General features: G+C 41.3%; 1 pseudogene; it reads right to left on the bottom strand.

Moving 5' to 3' along the window:
• Positions 1-277: 277 nt before the first annotated feature.
• Positions 278-20305, bottom strand: part of LOC130355540 (zinc finger MYM-type protein 1-like) — a 74764-nt pseudogene continuing 54736 nt past the window's right edge.

The raw sequence follows: 20305 nt of genomic DNA, 5'->3' as shown, positions 1-20305 counted from the left end.
TTTGAGATAAATGTTCAAAAACCTAATGTTCACCTGATGTTGCATCTCATTTCTCAGGTGATCCTCAAGTGCTTTAAATACATCAGTCATGTTTCTAAGGTCCTCCTCACTAATACTCCGAACAACATTTTTACTGTGCTCGGTCACTTGAGTTGTCACTGAAGGATCAGCCATAAGCTGATTAATTAGTTCATACCGCTGGGTGAGGCGATTTCGATAATATTCCATAATTCCTCAGGTCAGGAACCCGCACTAGATGCAACAACCTTGGTGCACCTCAGATCCCTCCGGTGCTGATGGTACCAGAATAAACTGAATAAAATAAAAAACAAGAAAGAAAGAAAAACAAGGTGAGCTCCTAGTATAGGCGTTTAAACAGAGCTTCAATGTGCACAGAAAAAATTGGGGCTGATAAACAAACAGTAGTAAGATTGTACAGCACAGTCCCTCACTTTGGTTTCCATTCATTTAGTCACTGTGAGAGTGTGCAGCCTTACTACTGTTTGTTTATCAGCCTCACTATGGTTTCCATTCATTCAGTCACTGTGAGAGTGGGCCGCTGGCTGGAGTACCAGCGCTGCAGAGGAATAACTACACCACATTATATTATATATTTTATATCCTGTATGTTTATTTTAAGCGTGTGGTTTTGTACAAATCATTTTATAACCATTATTTCTTGTTGTTCTAAAAATGTAAAGTATCTTATATAACATTTGATGACCTTTGACCCAGTTGTAGTTCTGCTCCCGGGCTTTTTAAACCATGTATTATACAATGTCTAACATTATGCCTGACGAAGAGCCCAGCGCGGGCTTGAAACTTGCAATAAACCTATATTTTCTGTGGATTGCTGCATTGCATCTTTCCTGGGAGGAGAAGCGCAGTCTGGGATATCATACTTTCTGGATCTTATCCACATCTCTGCATCATTATAAACGATTGGAAAGGCTTCTGGACAGGACCCGTGGCTGCTGACCTCCTTTGCCATTGCGAGTCTACATGCTTTTAGCACAACACTATCTGGTAAGCTCACAATGTTTTTTGCGCACATAGAAGCTCTGTTTAAACGCCTACACTAGGAGCGCACCTTGTTTTTCTTTCTATTTTATTTTGTACATTTTGGGGGCTTCCGTTTCTACGCAGTGCATTTTTCGGTAAAAATGACACCTTATCTTTATCGTTATATTATCGTTATATTGCGGGAGCCTGCGCAGGATGTAAATATAGGTCCTGTGTCGTTAAGGTGTTACTTCCCTAAAAAAAAAATTCTGCAGTATTTACTAAGGTTTCCCTACATTTTCCGCTTTCCCTACATTTTGCTTTTTTTTACACTTGCTCTGATCTGTAGGGTTTTCCTCAGCTGAAATCCACCACATTTTCAGTGGTAAATGTCAGGAATATGCCACTTTTCTTTGACCACGCCCCCTTTTCCTGACAGTCACGCCCCCTTTTCAGTTTTCTTAATAAAATGGAGAGTTAGTCGGGGTTTTTTCAATTCTGGTGCAAATTCTGGTGCAATTCTGGTGCAATTCTGGCACACAACCCGACAAAATATGTCAGGTTTGCAATAGTAAATGAGGGCCAATTGAGATATATATATATATATATATATATATATATGTTATTATTATTATTATTATTATTATTATTATTAAAAGTGCACAGATCATGCAATTCAGTTGTGTTCTTGTGGAAGCCTAGGGTTTCCTTAAAAGCTGTGACATTAGCTTTAGGACTCATTAGATAAGTAGACATGACCCACAACTGTTTATTTCTTTTAATAGATTCCTTCACACTGCAGTGCTTGCTGACAACTGCTAACAGCTACAAGGTCAGGTGCCTGCCAGGAACCCAGTTGCCAGCAGTCACCAGCTAAAACTGCCATCGGGCTTGCGAGCCATTGTCTGTGCCTCTCCTTCCTGATGACAGATATATCCATAGATGAGACTGAGAACGGACCTCCTGGCTGCCTTATCTTTTTTTTTTATTTTTTTTTTTATTTGTATTTATAAAATTTTACAAACAATATTGCATTAAATAAACAGCATTATATGGAATCAACACAATTACTTAGAAAAGGTTAGAATTTCAATGTTCACACAAGATTCCATCATTTTGGGGGCTTCCGTTTCTACGCAGTGCATTTTTCGGTAAAAATGACACCTTATCTTTATCGTTATATTATCGTAATATCGCAGGAGCCTGCTCGGGACGTAAATATACGTCCTGCATTGTTAAGGTGTTACTTTCCTACAATTATTTTTCCGCTGTATTTACTAAGGTTTCCTTACATTTTGCTTTTTTTTTTTTTTACACTTGCTCTGATCTGTAGGGTTTTCCTCAGCTGAAATCCACCACATTTTCAGTGGAAAATGTCAGGAACATGCCCCGTTTCTGTGACCACGCCCCCTTTCCCTAACAGCCACGCCCCTTTTTCAGGTTTCTTAATAAAATGGAGAGTTAGTCGGGGTTTTTTCAATTCTGGTGCAAATTCTGGCGCAGACAGAATTTCTGACGCAATGCGCCAGAACCTGTCATACAACCCGACAAAACATGTCAGGTTTGCAATAGTAAATGAGGGCCAATTGATATATATACCGTATATATATATTTATATATATATATATATATATATATTATTATTATTATTATTATTAAAAGTGCACAGATCATCCATTTCAGTTGTGCTCTTGTGGAAGCCTAAGGTTTCCTTGTAAGCTGTGTCATTAGCTTTAGGACTCATTAGATAAGTAGACATGACCCACAACTGTTTATTTCTTTTAATAGATTCCTTCACACTGCAGTGCTTGCTGACAACTGCTAACAGCTACAAGGTCAGGTGCCTGCCAGGAACCCAGTTGCCAGCAGTCACCAGCTAAAACTGCCATCGGGCTTGCGAGCCATTGTCTGTGCCTCTCCTTCCTGATGACAGATATATCCATAGATGAGACTGAGAACGGACCTCCTGGCTGCCTTATCTTTATTTTTTTTGTTTTGTTTTTTTATTTGTATTTATAAAATTTTACAAACAATATTGCATTAAATAAACAGCATTATATGGAATCAACACAATTACTTAGAAAAGGTTAGAATTTCAATGTTCACACAAGATTCCATCATTTTGGGGGCTTCCGTTTCTACGCAGTGCATTTTTCGGTAAAAATGACACCTTATCTTTATCGTTATATTATTGTAATATCGCAGGAGCCTGCGCGGGACGTAAATATACGTCCTGCATTGTTAAGGTGTTACTTTCCTACAATTATTTTTCCGCTGTATTTACTAAGGTTTCCTTACATTTTGCTTTTTTTTTTTTTTACACTTGCTCTGATCTGTAGGGTTTTCCTCAGCTGAAATCCACAACATTTTCAGTGGAAAATGTCAGGAACATGCCCCGTTTCTGTGACCACGCCCCCTTTCCCTAACAGTCACGCCCCTTTTTCAGTTTTCTTAATAAAATGGAGAGTTAGTCGGGGTTTTTTCAATTCTGGTGCAAATTCTGGCGCAGACAGAATTTCTGACGCAATGCGCCAGAACCTGTCACACAACCCGACAAAACATGTCAGGTTTGCAATAGTAAATGAGGGCCAATTGATATATATACCGTATATATATATATTTATATATATATATATATATATATATATATATATATATATTATTATTATTATTATTATTATTATTATTATTATTATTAAAAGTGCACAGATCATCCATTTCAGTTGTGCTCTTGTGGAAGCCTAAGGTTTCCTTGTAAGCTGTGTCATTAGCTTTAGGACTCATTAGATAAGTAGACATGACCCACAACTGTTTATTTCTTTTAATAGATTCCTTCACACTGCAGTGCTTGCTGACAACTGCTAACAGCTACAAGGTCAGGTGCCTGCCAGGAACCCAGTTGCCAGCAGTCACCAGCTAAAACTGCCATCGGGCTTGCGAGCCATTGTCTGTGCCTCTCCTTCCTGATGACAGATATATCCATAGATGAGACTGAGAAAAGACCTCCTGGCTGCCTTATCTTTTTTTTTTTTGTATTTGTAAAATTTTACAAACAATACTGCATTAAATAAACAGCATTATATGGAATCAACACACTTACTTAGAAAAGGTTAGAATTGCAATGTTCACACAAGATTCCATAATTCCATACAATATACATGAGGAACCAATAAAATTACCCCCCCCCCCCCATTCCCACTAGACAAAGAGAGAGAAAGAGAAAAAAAAAAGAATAAATCATTTCATACAGAGACTTTCTATAATTCCATAGATGACTTGCTTTGGTTTCTGAGGAGAGACAATCAGAAATGAAAATGTTACAGTGAGCACTTCCAGCCCTTTGTATTGCCTATTTGTGGGGGTCTTGGCGTCCAGACCCTAATGGTCACTATGTAAATATATGTCAAAACTTTTTAGATTTTTACTCTTTTACTATTCCAATTGTCAATTACCATGATACTAACTGAAAAAATACCGAAAATGAGAAAATGAAAAGTAGCCAAGCCAAGACAAGCTATAGTCTTAATGATATCCAGCATTGTATCCATTTCGATATCTCCCTAAAACAGCATGGTAAATATATTATGTCTTAGTTTATTAATTAAATTGGGCTTCTTACCTAATAATTACTGTCTCATGCAAATCAGATAAATGGAAATGAAAATCGCTATGTATGGTTTGCTGGAACATACTGGTTATATCTTAAAAAAACAAAACAAGTAGTTTACAAAATGCCCTAATAATGTATTGAAGGTTTTTGACAATAAATTCATTATGTTAGGGGAAAATTCACATGTACTGTATCGGCTGTGGATTTTTCTGCTGAATTGATGTTGTCTACAATTATTTATTTGTATTGATTAACCACCATGAAATCTACAGCAGCAAATATGCAGCAGATACGGTACATGTGAATGTACCCTAAGATAATTATATTATTATAGAACTTATTATACATAAGTTCTAATTGTTTTAGGTGTAAACCATTTACTTTTTAAATACAAATTGGCTAAAGGTTACAGATTGGTTGGAACAATTTTTTTTTCAATTTATATATGCATATACTTTTACAACTAAGACAGATTTGCAACTGATTTTCATAAAAACATTTCTACCCTTTGGCATCTATAGCTTGAATGTATACACGGTATACTACAATGCAAGCTGCTTTCTAAGGCTAGAATTCAACTTGTTTTTTTGGGGGTTTTTTTGGGCAGGGGGTGAATAGGGAAACCAAAACGCCAAACCCACTTTGCATTTTTGGATTTTTGGTTTTTTTCCCCTGTCCCCGGCGTTTTTCTGCAATCTAAAATTGCATCTTGCTGAGACTATGGCATTGTTTTAAGCAAAAACACCATTGTTTTAGCTTCCCTTCACAGCCATACAGCTTACAGCGCAGCATATTGCTGCCCTGGGAGATGTCCCTACAGAGATCGGGACTTCAGCTGTGCCTCAGGTGTACAGCCGGGAGCAAAAATAATGCTGAGCAGTAGATATACGTTGTATATCTACTGCTAGGCAACAACGTACAGTGAGCCGGGGATGTGTATACAGTATACATATTGCTGGTTCACTTAACCTCTTGCTGAGCTGAGTGCTATTTGCCAGCCCAGCAAGGAAAGGGTTAACCAGGACTTCAGATCAATGCTGGTTAACCCTTTGGGGCTATACAGTATATACAGCAATATACAGGCTGTATATACTGTATACAGAAGCCATCCACTTACCCCATCCTGGTGCTCCGGCTGATACATGTAGCTCTGCCCCCTTGTGATGACATCATTAGCAGAGCTACAGACGGGAGCCAGGAGTAGTAAGTGGTAAGGCAGGCTCTGTTCATATTGTACATTTGCATAATGTGAACAGACCCTTCTGGCAATGTCTTCCAAAACAGAGAGACTCCAGTTGTTGCTAAACTACAACTCCCAGCATGCCCAGACAGTCAGGGCATGCTGGGAGTTGTAGCTTTGCAACAATTGGAGGCTCCCTGTTTGGGAAGGCAATGCATTATGCATGTACTAACCCATTTTTCCTGTTTTTTTTTCTTCTTGTTTCAGATCCGTGTATTATGACAGATTTGTTGGATTAAGGCGATGACCAGCATTTTTTTTCTTCTACTAAAAAAACTAACAAGGGCTTTGTGAAGGAGTGGATTTTTTAAATAAAAGAATTTTGCCATGTGTCATGTTTTGTTTATTTTTTATTAAAAATTGCAGGCTTAGTAGTGGAAGCTGTCATATAGATGGAATCCATTCCTCAGCCGGGGCTTAGCATTAGCCTCCAAAACAGTTAGTGCTAACCCCCAATTACCCCGGTACCCACCACCATAGGTGTACCAGGAAGAGCCGATACCAACAGGCCTGAAGCATCAAAAATGGTGTTTCTAGGCCTAGGTGGTAACAGGCTGACATTATTTAGGCTGGGCAGGGCCAGTAACAATGGTCCTCGCCCACCCTGGTAATGGCAGGCAATTTCTGCTTGGTTGGTATTTAGCTGAGAATGAAATTAGGGGGAACTACACTTTTTTTTTTTTTTCAAAAAAAAAAATTTGGACAATCTTAGTCAGATACCAACCAAGCAGCAACAGCCTGATGTTACTAGGGTGGGTGATGTTAATAGTTACTGCCCCCCCTAAATAACCTCAGCTTTTTATCGCCTAGTAACGCACCTTCCAGGAAACCGTGTGATGGTGGGATCCGGAGGTAATAATTGAGGGTTAGCGCTAGCAGTTTTGGGGGCTAATGCTTAGCCCTGGCTTAATAATGGACTCTATCTATAAGATGGCTTCCACTACTAAGCCTGTAAAGTAAATAAAAAGAAACACAACACATTGGAAAAGATTGTACTAACCCATTTTTCCTGTTTTTTTTTCTTCTTGTTTCAGATCCGTGTATTATGACAGATTTGTTGGATTAAGGCGATGACCAGCATTTTTTTTCTTCTACTAAAAAAACTAACAAGGGCTTTGTGAAGGAGTGGATTTTTTAAATAAAAGAATTTTGCCATGTGTCATGTTTTGTTTATTTTTTATTAAAAATTGCAGGCTTAGTAGTGGAAGCTGTCATATAGATGGAATCCATTCCTCAGCCGGGGCTTAGCATTAGCCTCCAAAACAGTTAGTGCTAACCCCCAATTACCCCGGTACCCACCACCATAGGTGTACCAGGAAGAGCCGATACCAACAGGCCTGAAGCATCAAAAATGGTGTTTCTAGGCCTAGGTGGTAACAGGCTGACATTATTTAGGCTGGGCAGGGCCAGTAACAATGGTCCTCGCCCACCCTGGTAATGGCAGGCAATTTCTGCTTGGTTGGTATTTAGCTGAGAATGAAATTAGGGGGAACTACACTTTTTTTTTTTTTTCAAAAAAAAAAATTTGGACAATCTTAGTCAGATACCAACCAAGCAGCAACAGCCTGATGTTACTAGGGTGGGTGATGTTAATAGTTACTGCCCCCCCTAAATAACCTCAGCTTTTTATCGCCTAGTAACGCACCTTCCAGGAAACCGTGTGATGGTGGGATCCGGAGGTAATAATTGAGGGTTAGCGCTAGCAGTTTTGGGGGCTAATGCTTAGCCCTGGCTTAATAATGGACTCTATCTATAAGATGGCTTCCACTACTAAGCCTGTAAAGTAAATAAAAAGAAACACAACACATTGGAAAAATGATTTTAGTAAAAAAAAAAAATACTCCCCCTCAGCCCATTAGCCATTTTATTAAAACAAAAAAAAATGCAGATCATCGCCATAATTCAACACACCTGCCGTAAACCACAGAATACACGTATCTGGAATGAGAAAACAAATACACAAAAAATTGTATAATGCATTGTCTTCCCAAACAGGGAGCCTCCAATTGTTGCTAAACTACAACTCCCAGCATGCACTGACAGCCTTTGGCTGTCTGGGCATGCTGGGAGTAGTAGTTTAGTAACAGCTGGAGTCTTATTATTAAGACTCTTATTAGGTTTTTTATTATTAAAAGTAGAGCAGGGAATCACCTTTGCCTGACAACTTAATCTTCTCTGCAGTCAGCTCTATGTCAATCCAATCAACACTATGCCAGTCCACATATGACCTACATGTCATGTCTGACAGTGTACATACAACCTACAAAAAACAGCCATATAATACAAATATATCCAGTTTTTCTCTCACACATTTTGATAAATCTGTGCCACTATGTACCAAACAACATAACAATTGAGGTTTGAGATATCGCACCAAAGCCACATTTATCTACAGTTCTCACAAATATACAATCTATGTATCTAAGAAATGAGATGCAAATAATTGCAATTTAGTCTGTATTGAAAATATTTGTAAACATATGTGGCAAGCACAGTGAACTGCAAGGAGTCTTTATGTTCTCCCATGTTTGCGTGGATTTCCTTCGGGTACTCCAGTTTCCTCCGACACTCTCCGAAACATACTGATATGTGAATTTAGTTTGTGAGTCCCAAAGGGGACAAGGACCAAATGAAGTGTACAGCTCTGCAGAATCTGTGTGCATTATATAAATAAAGAATTATTATCTTTATGTATATACAAACTGTAAGTACTTGCCCAAAAATAAGTGGTGGACAAGAATAATAAAAAGTCAAAGACATGAATTCAGTCTGAGCTCCTAAACAAACGATGTGACATCATCAGAACATAATAACACATCTGACATAATAATAAAACTGTAGACTACACAACATAACTGAAAAGTGTTGCAATGTGCAATATAGCAAACGTAAAGTCAGACAAATGTGACTTGTTCCACATTAATTTCTTGTGGATGATAAGACAGATAGCTGCCAATCAAATTATCATACATAAGTCAGTTCACATACGGCATGTTCTGCAATTAAACATCTGGCTCACAAGACCTAAGTAAAACACAGCAGCATACTCATTTTGCTAAGATATACAAAACAGTGAATATAAGGTTTATTTATTTACATATAGAGATGAGCAAACTTTAAAAAAAAATTGGACCCACCAGGCTTGCCGAACTTTTCCGAAATTGCTGGTTCGGTTTGGCTCGGTTTCACGTGAACCGGCAATGAAATAAGCCCCTAAATACATTTATAACACTGCCTAAAAGCTCTAAAGCCCTATATGACACTGCTAGGAATGTATTCAAATCGTTTTAAAGTGGTTTTAAGGCTCAGCTATGGTGACATGCGGTAACCCATCCGGTCATGGATTTTTAGGCTTATTCACAATAAAATAAAGTGGCATAAAGTATCTCTGGTTGTTGGTACGTACACAAAATGCACACGGAGGTATCAGAAGACGCAATGGCTTTTTTTCAAGAGTGCCAAAAATTATCCCTTTTTGGGAGTAGCAACAGGATTGGTGATGGTATCTCAACATAGTGAAAAAACTCAAGACAATGAAGAAAACGCTTTTGTAACATGAAAAAAAAATTGTACAAAATTCTCCATTTGGCAGTAAAGAAGTGTTGTTTTTTCACCTTTCAAACTGAATAGATTTTTTACATTTATCCCCCAAAAAATGTTGTTCTTAAATTTTGAAGGTTTAAAATGGTGGCTCAGTGGTTAGCACTGTTTTCTTGCCGTGCTGGGGTCCTAGGTTACAATCCCACCAAGGACAGCATTTGAATTGAGTTTGTATGTTCCCCAGTGTTTGTGTGGGTTTTTAAAGGGGTACTCTGGTGGAAAAAAAATTTTAAATCAACTGGTGCCAGAAAGTTTAACAGATTTGTATATGACTTCTATTAAAAAATATTTACCCTTCCAGTACTCATTAGCAGCTCTATGCTACAGAGGAAATTATTTTCTTTTTGAATTTCTTTTTTGTCTTGTCCACAGTGCTCTCCGCTGACACCTGATGCCCGTAACTGTCCAGAGCAGGAGAAAATCCCCATAGAAAACCTATGCTGCTCTGGACAGTTCCTTACACGGACAGAGGTGTCAGCAGAGAGCACCGTGTACAAGGCAAAAAAGAAATTCAAAAAGAAAATAATTTTCTCTATAGCATACAGCTGCTAATAAGTACTGGAAGGGTAAAGATTTTTTACTAGAAGTCATTTACAAATCTGTTTAACTTTCTGGCACCAGATGATTTAAAAAAAAAATGTTTTCCACCGGAGTACCCCTTTAAGCCATGGCTGGAAGTAGCAGCAGTAAGGGTGTGGTCGGACTACAGGGCTTAGTAGTAGCCTGCATACAGTTGGGGGTTCAAAAATTGATTTTATAAAAAAAATTACGCCCAGGCCTTGCTCAAAGAATCAGCAGTAAGAGTGAGGCCAGCCTATAGAGGATGGTGGTCACTTGCATACAGCAGGAATTTCAAGAATCGAAGTTTGTCAAATTTTGCACTGCATGCTCTGTGCTGAACACCGACAACTGCATGGAGTGGCCCACCCTTTGCACCACATGATTGTGCATAGCGGGGACTAGTGGTAGCTGTAGCCAGCGGACAGCAGGCAGTTGTAAGGTAGTGTTAGCTGTAGCTACCAGACAGCAGGCATTGGTGGACTGGGGATACTTGTAGCCAGACCTTGTGATACCTCCCTATATGCTGATGTAGAGGCCTAATTCCTACAGCTAGACACTGGCTATGCCTTACTTTCTTTCTGCAGATACGGCACTGTGCCTGGTTTTCTGCATTTGACAAGATAGTAAAGACTTTCTACACGGTAGGATACTGTAAAGAGCTAGGTACACCACCACCCGACTTGTTGCTCTTGTTCTAGAACATTTCTTTCTCAAGCCTGCAGATCCAGCACCAGTGTTACCATCACCTGCTCCTGAGCTGCTCTGACCAACAGGTTTGCTGACATCTTTATCCTTAACCCCTTAAGGACCAAGGACGTACCGGTACGTCCTTGGTCCTGCTCTTCTGATATAACGCGGGGTTACACAGTAACCCCGCGTCATATCATGGCGGGCCCGGCGTCATAGTGAAGCCGGGACCCGCCTCTAATAGCGCGCAGCGCCGATCGCGGCGCCGCGCGCTATTAACCCTTTAGCCGCGCGCTCAGAGCTGAGCCGCGCGGCTAAAAGTGAAAGTGAAAGTTCCCGGCTAGCTCAGTCGGGCTGTTCGGGATAGCCGCGGCTAATCGCGGCATCCCGAACAGCTGACAGGACAGCGGGAGGGCCCCTTCCTGCCTCCTCGCTGTCCGATCGCCGAATGACTGCTCAGTGCCTGAGATCCAGGCATGAGCAGTCATGCGGCAGAATCGTTGATCACTGGTTTCTTATGAGAAACCAGTGATCAACATAGAAGATCAGTGTGTGCAGTGTTATAGGTCCCTATGGGACCTATAACACTGCAAAAAAAAAGTGAAAAAAAAAAGTGAATAAATATCATTTAACTCCTCCCCTATTAAAAGTTTGAATCACCCCCCTTTTCCAATAAAAAAAAAAACACAGTGTAAATAAAAATAAAAATAAACATATGTGGTATCATCGCGTGCGGAAATGTCCGAATTATAAAAATATATCATTAATTATATCGCTCGGTCAATGGCGTGCGCGCAAAAAAATTCCAAAGTCCAAAATAGTGCATTTTTGGTCACTTTTTATATCATTTAAAAATGAATAAAAAGTGATCAATAAGTCCTATCAATGCAAAAATGGTACCGTTAAAAACCTCAGATCACGGCGCAAAAAATGAGCCCTCATACCGCCCCATACATGGAAAAATAAAAAAGTTATAGGGGTCAGAAGATGACAATTTTAAACGTATTAATTTTCCTGCATGTAGTTATGATTTTTTCCAGAAGTCCGACAAAATCAAACCTATATAAGTAGGATATCATTTTAATCGTATGGACCTACAGAATACATATCAGGTGTCATTTTTACCGAAAAATGTACTACGTAGAAACGGAAGCCCCCAAAAGTTACAAAACAGCGTTTTTTTTTTCAATTTTGTCGCACAATGATTTTTTTTCCCGCTTCACCATAGATTTTTGGGCAAAATGACTGACGTCATTACAAAGTAGAATTGGTGGCGCAAAAAATAAGCCATCATATGGATTTTTAGGTGTAAATTTGAAAGAGTTATGATTTTTTAAAGGCAAGGAGCAAAAAACGAAAATGCAAAGACGGAAAAACCTCCGGTCCTTAAGGGGTTAAAGGGGTACTCTGCTGGAAAACTTTTTTTTTTTAATCAACTGGTGCCAGAAAGTTAAACAGATTTTGAAATTACTTCTATTTAAAAATCGTAATCCTTCCAGTACTTATCAGCTGTTGCATGCTCCACAGGAAGTTATTTCCTTTTTTAATTTCCTTTCTGCCTGACCACAGTGCTCTCTGCTGACACCTCTGTCTGTGTCAGGAACTGTCCAGAGCAGAAGAGGTTTGCTATGGGGATTTGCTCCTACTCTGGACAGTTCTTGACATGGACAGAGGTGTCAGCAGAGAGCACTGTGGTCAGACAGAAAATAAATTCAAAAAGAAAAGAACTTCCTTTGGAGCATACAGCAGCTGATAAGTTCTGGAAGGATTAAAGGGGTACTCTGCTCCCCAGCGTCCAGATATTTAGTTCCAAACGCTGGGTGCATGATTTCACTCCCCGCCCCATCACGTCATGCCCCGTCCCCTCAATGCAAGTCTACGGGAAGGGGGGCCTAAATGTTCCGAAAGCTGGGGAGCAGAGTACCCCTTTAAGATTTTTAAATAGAAGTGATTTACAAATCTGTAACTTTCTGGCACCAGTTGTTTTAAAAAAAATAAATAAATAAACAATTCACCGGAGTACCCCTTTAAACCCCTCTACATCATCCCCACCACTCCTCTCAGTAAGAACTTCTGATGAGTGATCGTGGGCTCCTTGTTCCCTCTCAGCACATCCACCATGATGTCTTTGAGTATCACCACAACGCCTACCACCATCAGTCCCACTGGTGCTATGTTCGGCCACTGCATCCGCCTCTGCCATCTCAGCAACACGCTTCTAAGGCTGACCGTGACACAACTCCTCCTCCTGGCTAGTGCTAGTGGCTAGGAGAGGGAAGCAAAGACAGAAATGAGGAAACAGAGCATCTAGGATGGACATTTCCACCATGTCACGTGACTGTAGATGAGGAATCCACTGACAGGTGGCTTATCTTCATTTTGTTAGACTCTTCATCCTTCTCCTGAGAAGACCTACGACTCACCCAGGCCAGTATAGCCATACTATCCTGTGAAACCACACAACCTCTGGCAGGCAGTGAGAATATTTGCAGCCCCCCTTATACGTAATACTAGTAGCCCCCCTACATAGTTTTAGCTGCCCCCCTGTATGTAGCATTAGCAGGTCCCTGTACGTAGTGTTAGCAGCCTTCCATGTACGTAATATCAGCAGCCTCCCTGGTACATAGTTTTAGCAGCCCCCTTTTAGGTAGTATTAGCAGTCCCCTTGTAGATTGTATTAGCAACCCTCCCTGTACAGAGTATTAGCAGCCCTCCCAGTACATAGTATTAGCAGGCCCCTTGTACGCATTAGCAGCCCCTTGTATGTAGAATTAGCAGAGCCACTATATTAGCAGCCTCCCCTTTACGTAGCATTATCAACCCCCAGTAAGTAGAATTAGCAGCCCCCCTATCTGCAGTATTAGCAGCCCCCTATATGTAGTATTAGCAGCCCCCTTTTGTATATAGCAGCTCCCCCTGCAAACAGTAGCCCCCACCCCGTATGTAGAAAGTAGCCCCACTGTATATAGTAGTCTTCTGTATACAGCAGCTCAACCTGTATACAGTACCCCCCCCCTTGTGGGAAGTAAGTAGCCCCCTGTATCAAGCAGACTCCCCCAAGAGGTATTAAGTAGCAGATCGGTCTGCATGTAACCCCTCCAACACCCCCCATAGGTAGGTAGCCCATCTGTCCGATTCCCAGTCTAAGCCTAAAACACCGCCCAGGGGGAGCTGTGCACAAAGATTTAAAAAAAAGTGTAAAAAAAGACAACCTTACAACTGCTCCAGTGTGGTAATGTACAGACCTTAGCAAACTGTGAGAGATAAACGCAGATGCCTCTGTCACTGCGGCCACTCCCTCCGATGTTCCAGAGAGTAGAGGAAGAGACGCTCTGCGGCCACCTAGAAACACTGCAGGTGGCCACAAGAGTGATTGACGAGGCAAGGAGCCGATGGCTCTTGGCGTTATCAGACTCTGAACAAAGCTTCGCGGCAGCCCTGATGTGTTAGTGATATGTTATAATGCGACACATCACCTGCAGTGGCCAGCTGGGGGCATGGTCCAGCCCACTGGGCAAATACCTGGTGTGCCCAATGGCCAGTCCCGCCCTGGCTACCACTGATTGACTGAGTGGGCATTTCAGGAAAATCAAAAGCATCAGAATAAATCCCTGGATCAATGTTCTGTTCCTATAAATTAATTATCCATAACCTCTAATGTTATTACTCTCCAGAAAACAATGCCTCACATCTGCTCCTCATAGCCCCCTTCCTGGTAACACTCTGCCCCGTGACAAGCTTCACCCTCTGCCCCCCCTCCCCATTCCAACTTCTTCTGGATTGCCTGCCGCTGATGTAGCTTCCCAGGACTTCTCTTTTTTCCGGAAGGAAACTCAAGAGTTCTCGTCTCATTTGAAGGGACAAGGAGACAAAAAGAGGGGGAGACCTAAGGGGGGGGGGGTACTGTTACGCCGAGCGCTCCGGGTCCCTGCTCCTCCCCGGATCGCTCGCGGCGTTCTTCTCTCTGCAGCGCCCCGGTCAGACCCGCTGACCGGGAGCGCTGCACTGACACTGACGTTAGGGATGCGATTCGCATAGCGGGACGCGCCCGCTCGCGAATCGCATCCCAAGCCACTTACCTGTCCCGGTCCCCGGCTGTCACGTTCTGGCACGCGCGGCTCCGCTCTCTAGGGCGCGCGTGCGCCAGCTCTCTAAAATTTAAAGGGCCAGTGCACCAATGATTGGTGCCTGGCCCAATCAGTCTAATTAGCTTCCACCTGCTCCCTGCTCATATAACCTCACTTCCCCTTCCCAGCATTGCCGGATCTTGTTGCCTTGTGCCAGAGAAAGCGTTTTGTGTATGTCCCAAGCCTGTGTTCCAGATCTTCTGCTGTTGCCCCTGACTACAATCCTTGCTGCCTGCCCTGACCTGTCCGACCTTGCTCTTGCCTTGTCCTTTTGTACCGCGCCTGTCTCAGCAGTCAGAGAGGTTGAGCCGTTACCGGTGGATACGACCTGGTTGCTACCGCCGCAGCAAGACGATCCCAGGCTGGATTTTTCCTCCCCATGTGCATAACCTAAGATTTGTCAGTGTTGAATCTCATCTGCCACTTCCCAGCCCAATCCTCCAACCTATCTAGATCCATTTGTAACAGTGCACTGTCCCCTATTGTGTTAATCACTTTACAGAGCTTTACTATTCAACCGCTCTACAAGGTCATTAATAAATATATTAAAAAGGATAGGACTCAAAATTGACCCCTATGGTACACAACTAGTAACAGTCACCCACTCAGAGTATGTAGTTCTCTCTAGTTCTACCCAGAACCCTGGCTATTGTTTAATTGCCCTAAATGGCGAAAACCCCTACTCTTAAACAGTGCAGGGTCTTCACAGGTCAAAATAACAAAGTACAGCAACACAGTAAGGTCAGGGAAAAACAGTCAATACACAATAGGTAAACACGCATTAAATACAATACTACTTGGGAGATAAAGTAATCAGCTGAATCAGAGAGCCAAGAGGACAGCAAATGTATTAGAGGGTAAACCAAATACAGAGCTGAAGTCACAAAACCAGCTAAACAGAATAAGATGCAGATGCAGGTAAACGCTAACTACAGAGACAAACTCTTTTTACAAGCAAGGCCTAGTAGAACACTGCAGGCTTAAATAGGCAGAGCTAGCAAGGTGATGTCACACAAGGCATTTAATTGGTTAAAGAAACAGAACAAATGATAGTATAGGGTGTAACCACGGCAACCACAAACTCTGCATGCAGCAAGGGAAATTTAAAGTGATACACCTTTTCCAACAAGAAAGAAAGAAACAAGAAACAAGACAGAAACAAGATGAAGCAGAGAATAGCATGGACTGCAGTTTTGAGACAAGTGAGCATGGCTTTTTTTTTTTTCTTCATTTTTTCTGCACCCAGAAGCTTTTTGGTTAATATAGTTCTCAAACAATGGAACTAATTAAATATCTCGAGACTCTGCCTAAAACATATGCCAGCATTTAGACCCTGTTTACTTGCCATGCTACAGCATCAGTTACCGTATATACTCGAGTATAAGCCGACCCGAATATAAGCCGAGGCCCCTAATTTCACCCCAAAAACCCAGGAAAAGTTATTGACTCGACTTTAAGCCTAGGGTGGGAAATACATCATCCCCCCATGTCATCACCCCCCTGTCATCATCCAGACCCCCGTCATTAACACCATTGTCATCATCACCCTGTCGCTATCACCCCTGTCATCATCACCCCCGTCATCATCACCCTCCTTCATCATCACCGCCTGTCATCATTACCCTGTCATCATCCCCCCCTGTCATCATCCAGACTCCCGTCATCATCACCCCTGTCATCATCCCCCCCCCTTCATCATCACCGCCTGTCAATCCCTTCATCAATGGTCTTCAACCTGCGGACTTCCAGATGTTGCAAAACTACATTTCCCAGCATGCTCAGACAGCCATCGGCTGTCCGGGCATGCTGGGAGTTGTAGTTTTGCAACATCTGGAGGTCCGCAGGTTGAAGAATACTTCGGCCTTCGTCATCATTCAGACCTCCCTTTAGTTTTCTACTCACCTCCCCTCTATGCTGCAGGGACCGTCTTGTGGCCTCCCGGTGAAAATGGACAGCCCAGAACGACTAACCCTCCCCACCGGAAGGTCCCTGCAGCATAGATGGCCCGGACCAGCTCACCCTTCCTTCCCACCGAGGGGAGGTGAGTACAAAACTAAAAGGGGGTCTGGATGATGAAGAAGGCCGCAGTGGTCTTCAAGCTGCGGACAGCACAAAACAGCTCTTGACCTCCAATGCAACAACTATGCAAAATCATGCAATTTTCATTTATATTTTCTTAATAGTGGAGCTCAAAAAAGCATGCTAAAAACTTTACAAGCTGGGTATCCAGGAATAATAGAGAGGAAATGCTATCTGTGGACATGAGCTAGCAATCTAAGCAAATGTGTACTGAAATGAATTACTCATACAATATCATTCTAATAATGTCATGTTAGAGGAACACTGGTAATTCCCTTTAACACTAATGTCAAGCGTTCAGGGTGACTTGGACTGTAGCAATTAAACCATTTATGCTAATGATTCACAGTTTCTGTCCTCAGAGACCAATGGCTGTATAGCATTTAGAAATAAACAGTGCAAAGAATTTCCATCTAAATAAATAGCACAGTGGACATGAAATGTCAGGTCAGTATTTAATTATCAGTATCTACATGACACTAAATAACAACAATAACTTCAGGTAAATGATTTCTCCACAGGGATCGCCTTATGGGTAAACTCACACAAGGGGGAAATATTGAGTATAATACCTGCGGATCTTTGCGGGTAAAACCCCAGCAGAATATAGTAGCAAATGAGGAACACTGCAGAAATTTTGTGGACAAAGTATATTCAGAAAATAAATAGCTTAAAGGGGTTATCCAGGAAAACACTTTTTTTTATATATCAACTGTCTCCAGAAAGTTAAAAAATTTGTAAATGACTTCTATTAAAAAAAATCTAAATCCTTTCAGTACTTATGAGCTGCTGAAGCTGAGTTGTCCTTTTCAGTCTAAGTGTTCTCTGATGACACGTGTCTCGGGAACTGTCCAGAGTAGAAACAAATCCCCATAGAAAACCTCGTCTACTCTGTGCAGTTCCCGAGACAAGCAGAGATGTCAGCAGAGAGCACTGTTGCCAGACAGAAAAGAACAACTCAACTTCATCAGCTGATAACTACTGGAAGGATTAAGATTTTTTTAAATAGAAGTCATTTACAAATCTGTTTAACTTTCTGGAGCCAGTTGATATATAAAAAAAAGTTTTTTTTCCTGGAATACCCCTTTAAGTACACTTTTTATGCTCCTTAACATAGAAATTGCAGCACCAAGAAGGAAAAATTGTGGAATTATGGAGATTGCAGGATCAATAGACATGTTTATGATATGCAAATTATAGAAAAATGGAAATAAAAAATATTTAACACATCTTGATTTATTCAGTATCGAGTATGAGGGCCAGGCTCAGAAATACACACCTATACACCTTGGCATGCTATCAATCTGCTGTTTACAGCTCCCATTACAATTTCTAAACAATGACTTCCTAGATGTGCTAAATGTGAGACAAGTCTGGAGATGCTGCAGGCCATAGTACCTTATTTAGGCCATACAGGCTGCTCATAGTAGCACCGGCAACATGTGGCCAGGCATGTGTCATGTTGAAAATCGGCTCCAGGGACACTTAAATAAAATGGCTGTATCTCTGGTTCCACAACTATGTTAATGTAACGTCAAGCTGTTAATGTACCTGAATCGCCCAGAGTAGGATTGTTATGATGTTTCCATGTGACAGTGTCTTTATGGTATTGTCCACATGGTCTCCATAAAATGTTACAGCTATCACTGAATCCAAGATAAAAGCGGGACTCATCACTGAAGGGTTACACCTCCATTCCTGCCTCCATTGCCATCTTGCTCGTCACCATTATAGACTTTAATAGTTGTGGAGTTCTCAATGGAATATCTGTAGCTGGACATCTGGCTCAAAATCCAATGCTGTGCCGGCACCTTCTTATGGTTTGTGTAGACACTGTTCAATGCCCTAGGGTTGGTATGTGAAGTCCAATTTCCCTTGCAGTACAGACTAGATCAGTATGTGCCAATCCATACATGCAGAGGTTAACATCTGTGCACCTCTTGTCATTTTGTTCCAGTTTGTTGTTGGTCTCCCAACCACTAAGTCATACAACACTGAACAGCGCTGACATCTTGGCCTATGTGCGTAGCAATGAAAATAAACCAAGGATTCTCAGTTTAAAGGGTTACTCTGCTCCCCAGCGTCCGGAACATTGAGTTCCTGAATGCTGTGTGTGGGTTTCCGTGTTCACGCCCGCCCCCTCGTTACGCCACGCCCCGTCATGTGATGTCCCGCCCCGCCCCCTCAATGCAAGTCTATGGGAGGGGGCGTGACGGCCGTTGCGCCCCCTTCCCATAGACTTTCATTGATGGGGCAGGCCGCGATGTCACGAGGGGGCAGGCCTGAACACGGAAGCCCGCACACAGCGTCCAGGAACTCAAGATTCCGGTGTGTGATGGAATTTTGCGGACCCTGGGGAGCGGAGTAACCCTTTAAGGATTCTGCCCCCATCAGTTTGCGACAAGTGGTCATAACTGGCATGTCAACAGACAGGAGACATTGTACAATCATACTGCATTGACTAAATTCTAAGGTTTAATGTGGATGAACAAATTTGCTTTTAGTCTGGCTCTTCTACCATTAAAGCCCCTCAAACATGTCACAGATCTTAGCGATACCTTCTACTTTATTGATTTGTATAACCTTACAGCTTGTTCTTCTAGGTGTTGCAATTTCATTGTTGAGGAGTATATGGTAAGCATATTCTTTACTCAATTTTATTAATTTTTTATTAATTTGTAAGTTATCTATATTTTAAAAAGAATTCACACTGGCCACTAAGCATCACAATATGCTGACATCTTACTTTTCTTCAGTCCTCTCATTCATCACAGTCAGGATTACAATGAAAGATACTGTGATGTCTCTATTATAAAAACTCTAAACTGTAGATATGATCCATCATTCACAATAGGTGATGGATTCAACTCACTCCTCCCCATGCTGCACACTGATCTCTACATGTCACAGAACATACTCAGAACCCTCATCCATAGAAGTCAATGACATCTCCAGACAGCAATTACCCTTATCTATGTGGCTGTTTAACAGAGCAGATTGGCAGATATGGCAATATAGCTGCTACAATAATGATTTTAGAAAATAAACCAAATATATCATAAGAAAATAAAATCAGATTAGAAAGAAGAATTAGTTTTTACATATCTGTTTTCTTTAAGGAGTTTTATTAAAGGGGTACTCCCCTGGAAAAAAAATAATTAAATCAACTGGTGCCAAAAAATTTTACAGATTTGTAAATTACTTCTGTTTAAAAATCTTAATCCTTCTGGCACCAGTTGATTTAAAAAAAAAAAAAAGGATTTCCACTAGAGTATCCCTTTAAGGTTTAAAGAAAATAAATAAATAAGACACATACTTTATATAAATTACAAACAGGAAAATGAAAGAATAAAGTAAAAGGTAATAAAGTATAAACACTGCTAGACTCAGGGCACCCTA

Source organism: Hyla sarda, chromosome 1 (assembly GCF_029499605.1).
Source record: "Hyla sarda isolate aHylSar1 chromosome 1, aHylSar1.hap1, whole genome shotgun sequence".
In the NCBI taxonomy this organism is placed as follows: Eukaryota; Metazoa; Chordata; class Amphibia; order Anura; family Hylidae; genus Hyla; species Hyla sarda.
This window is presented reverse-complemented; position numbering and strand designations above follow the sequence as displayed.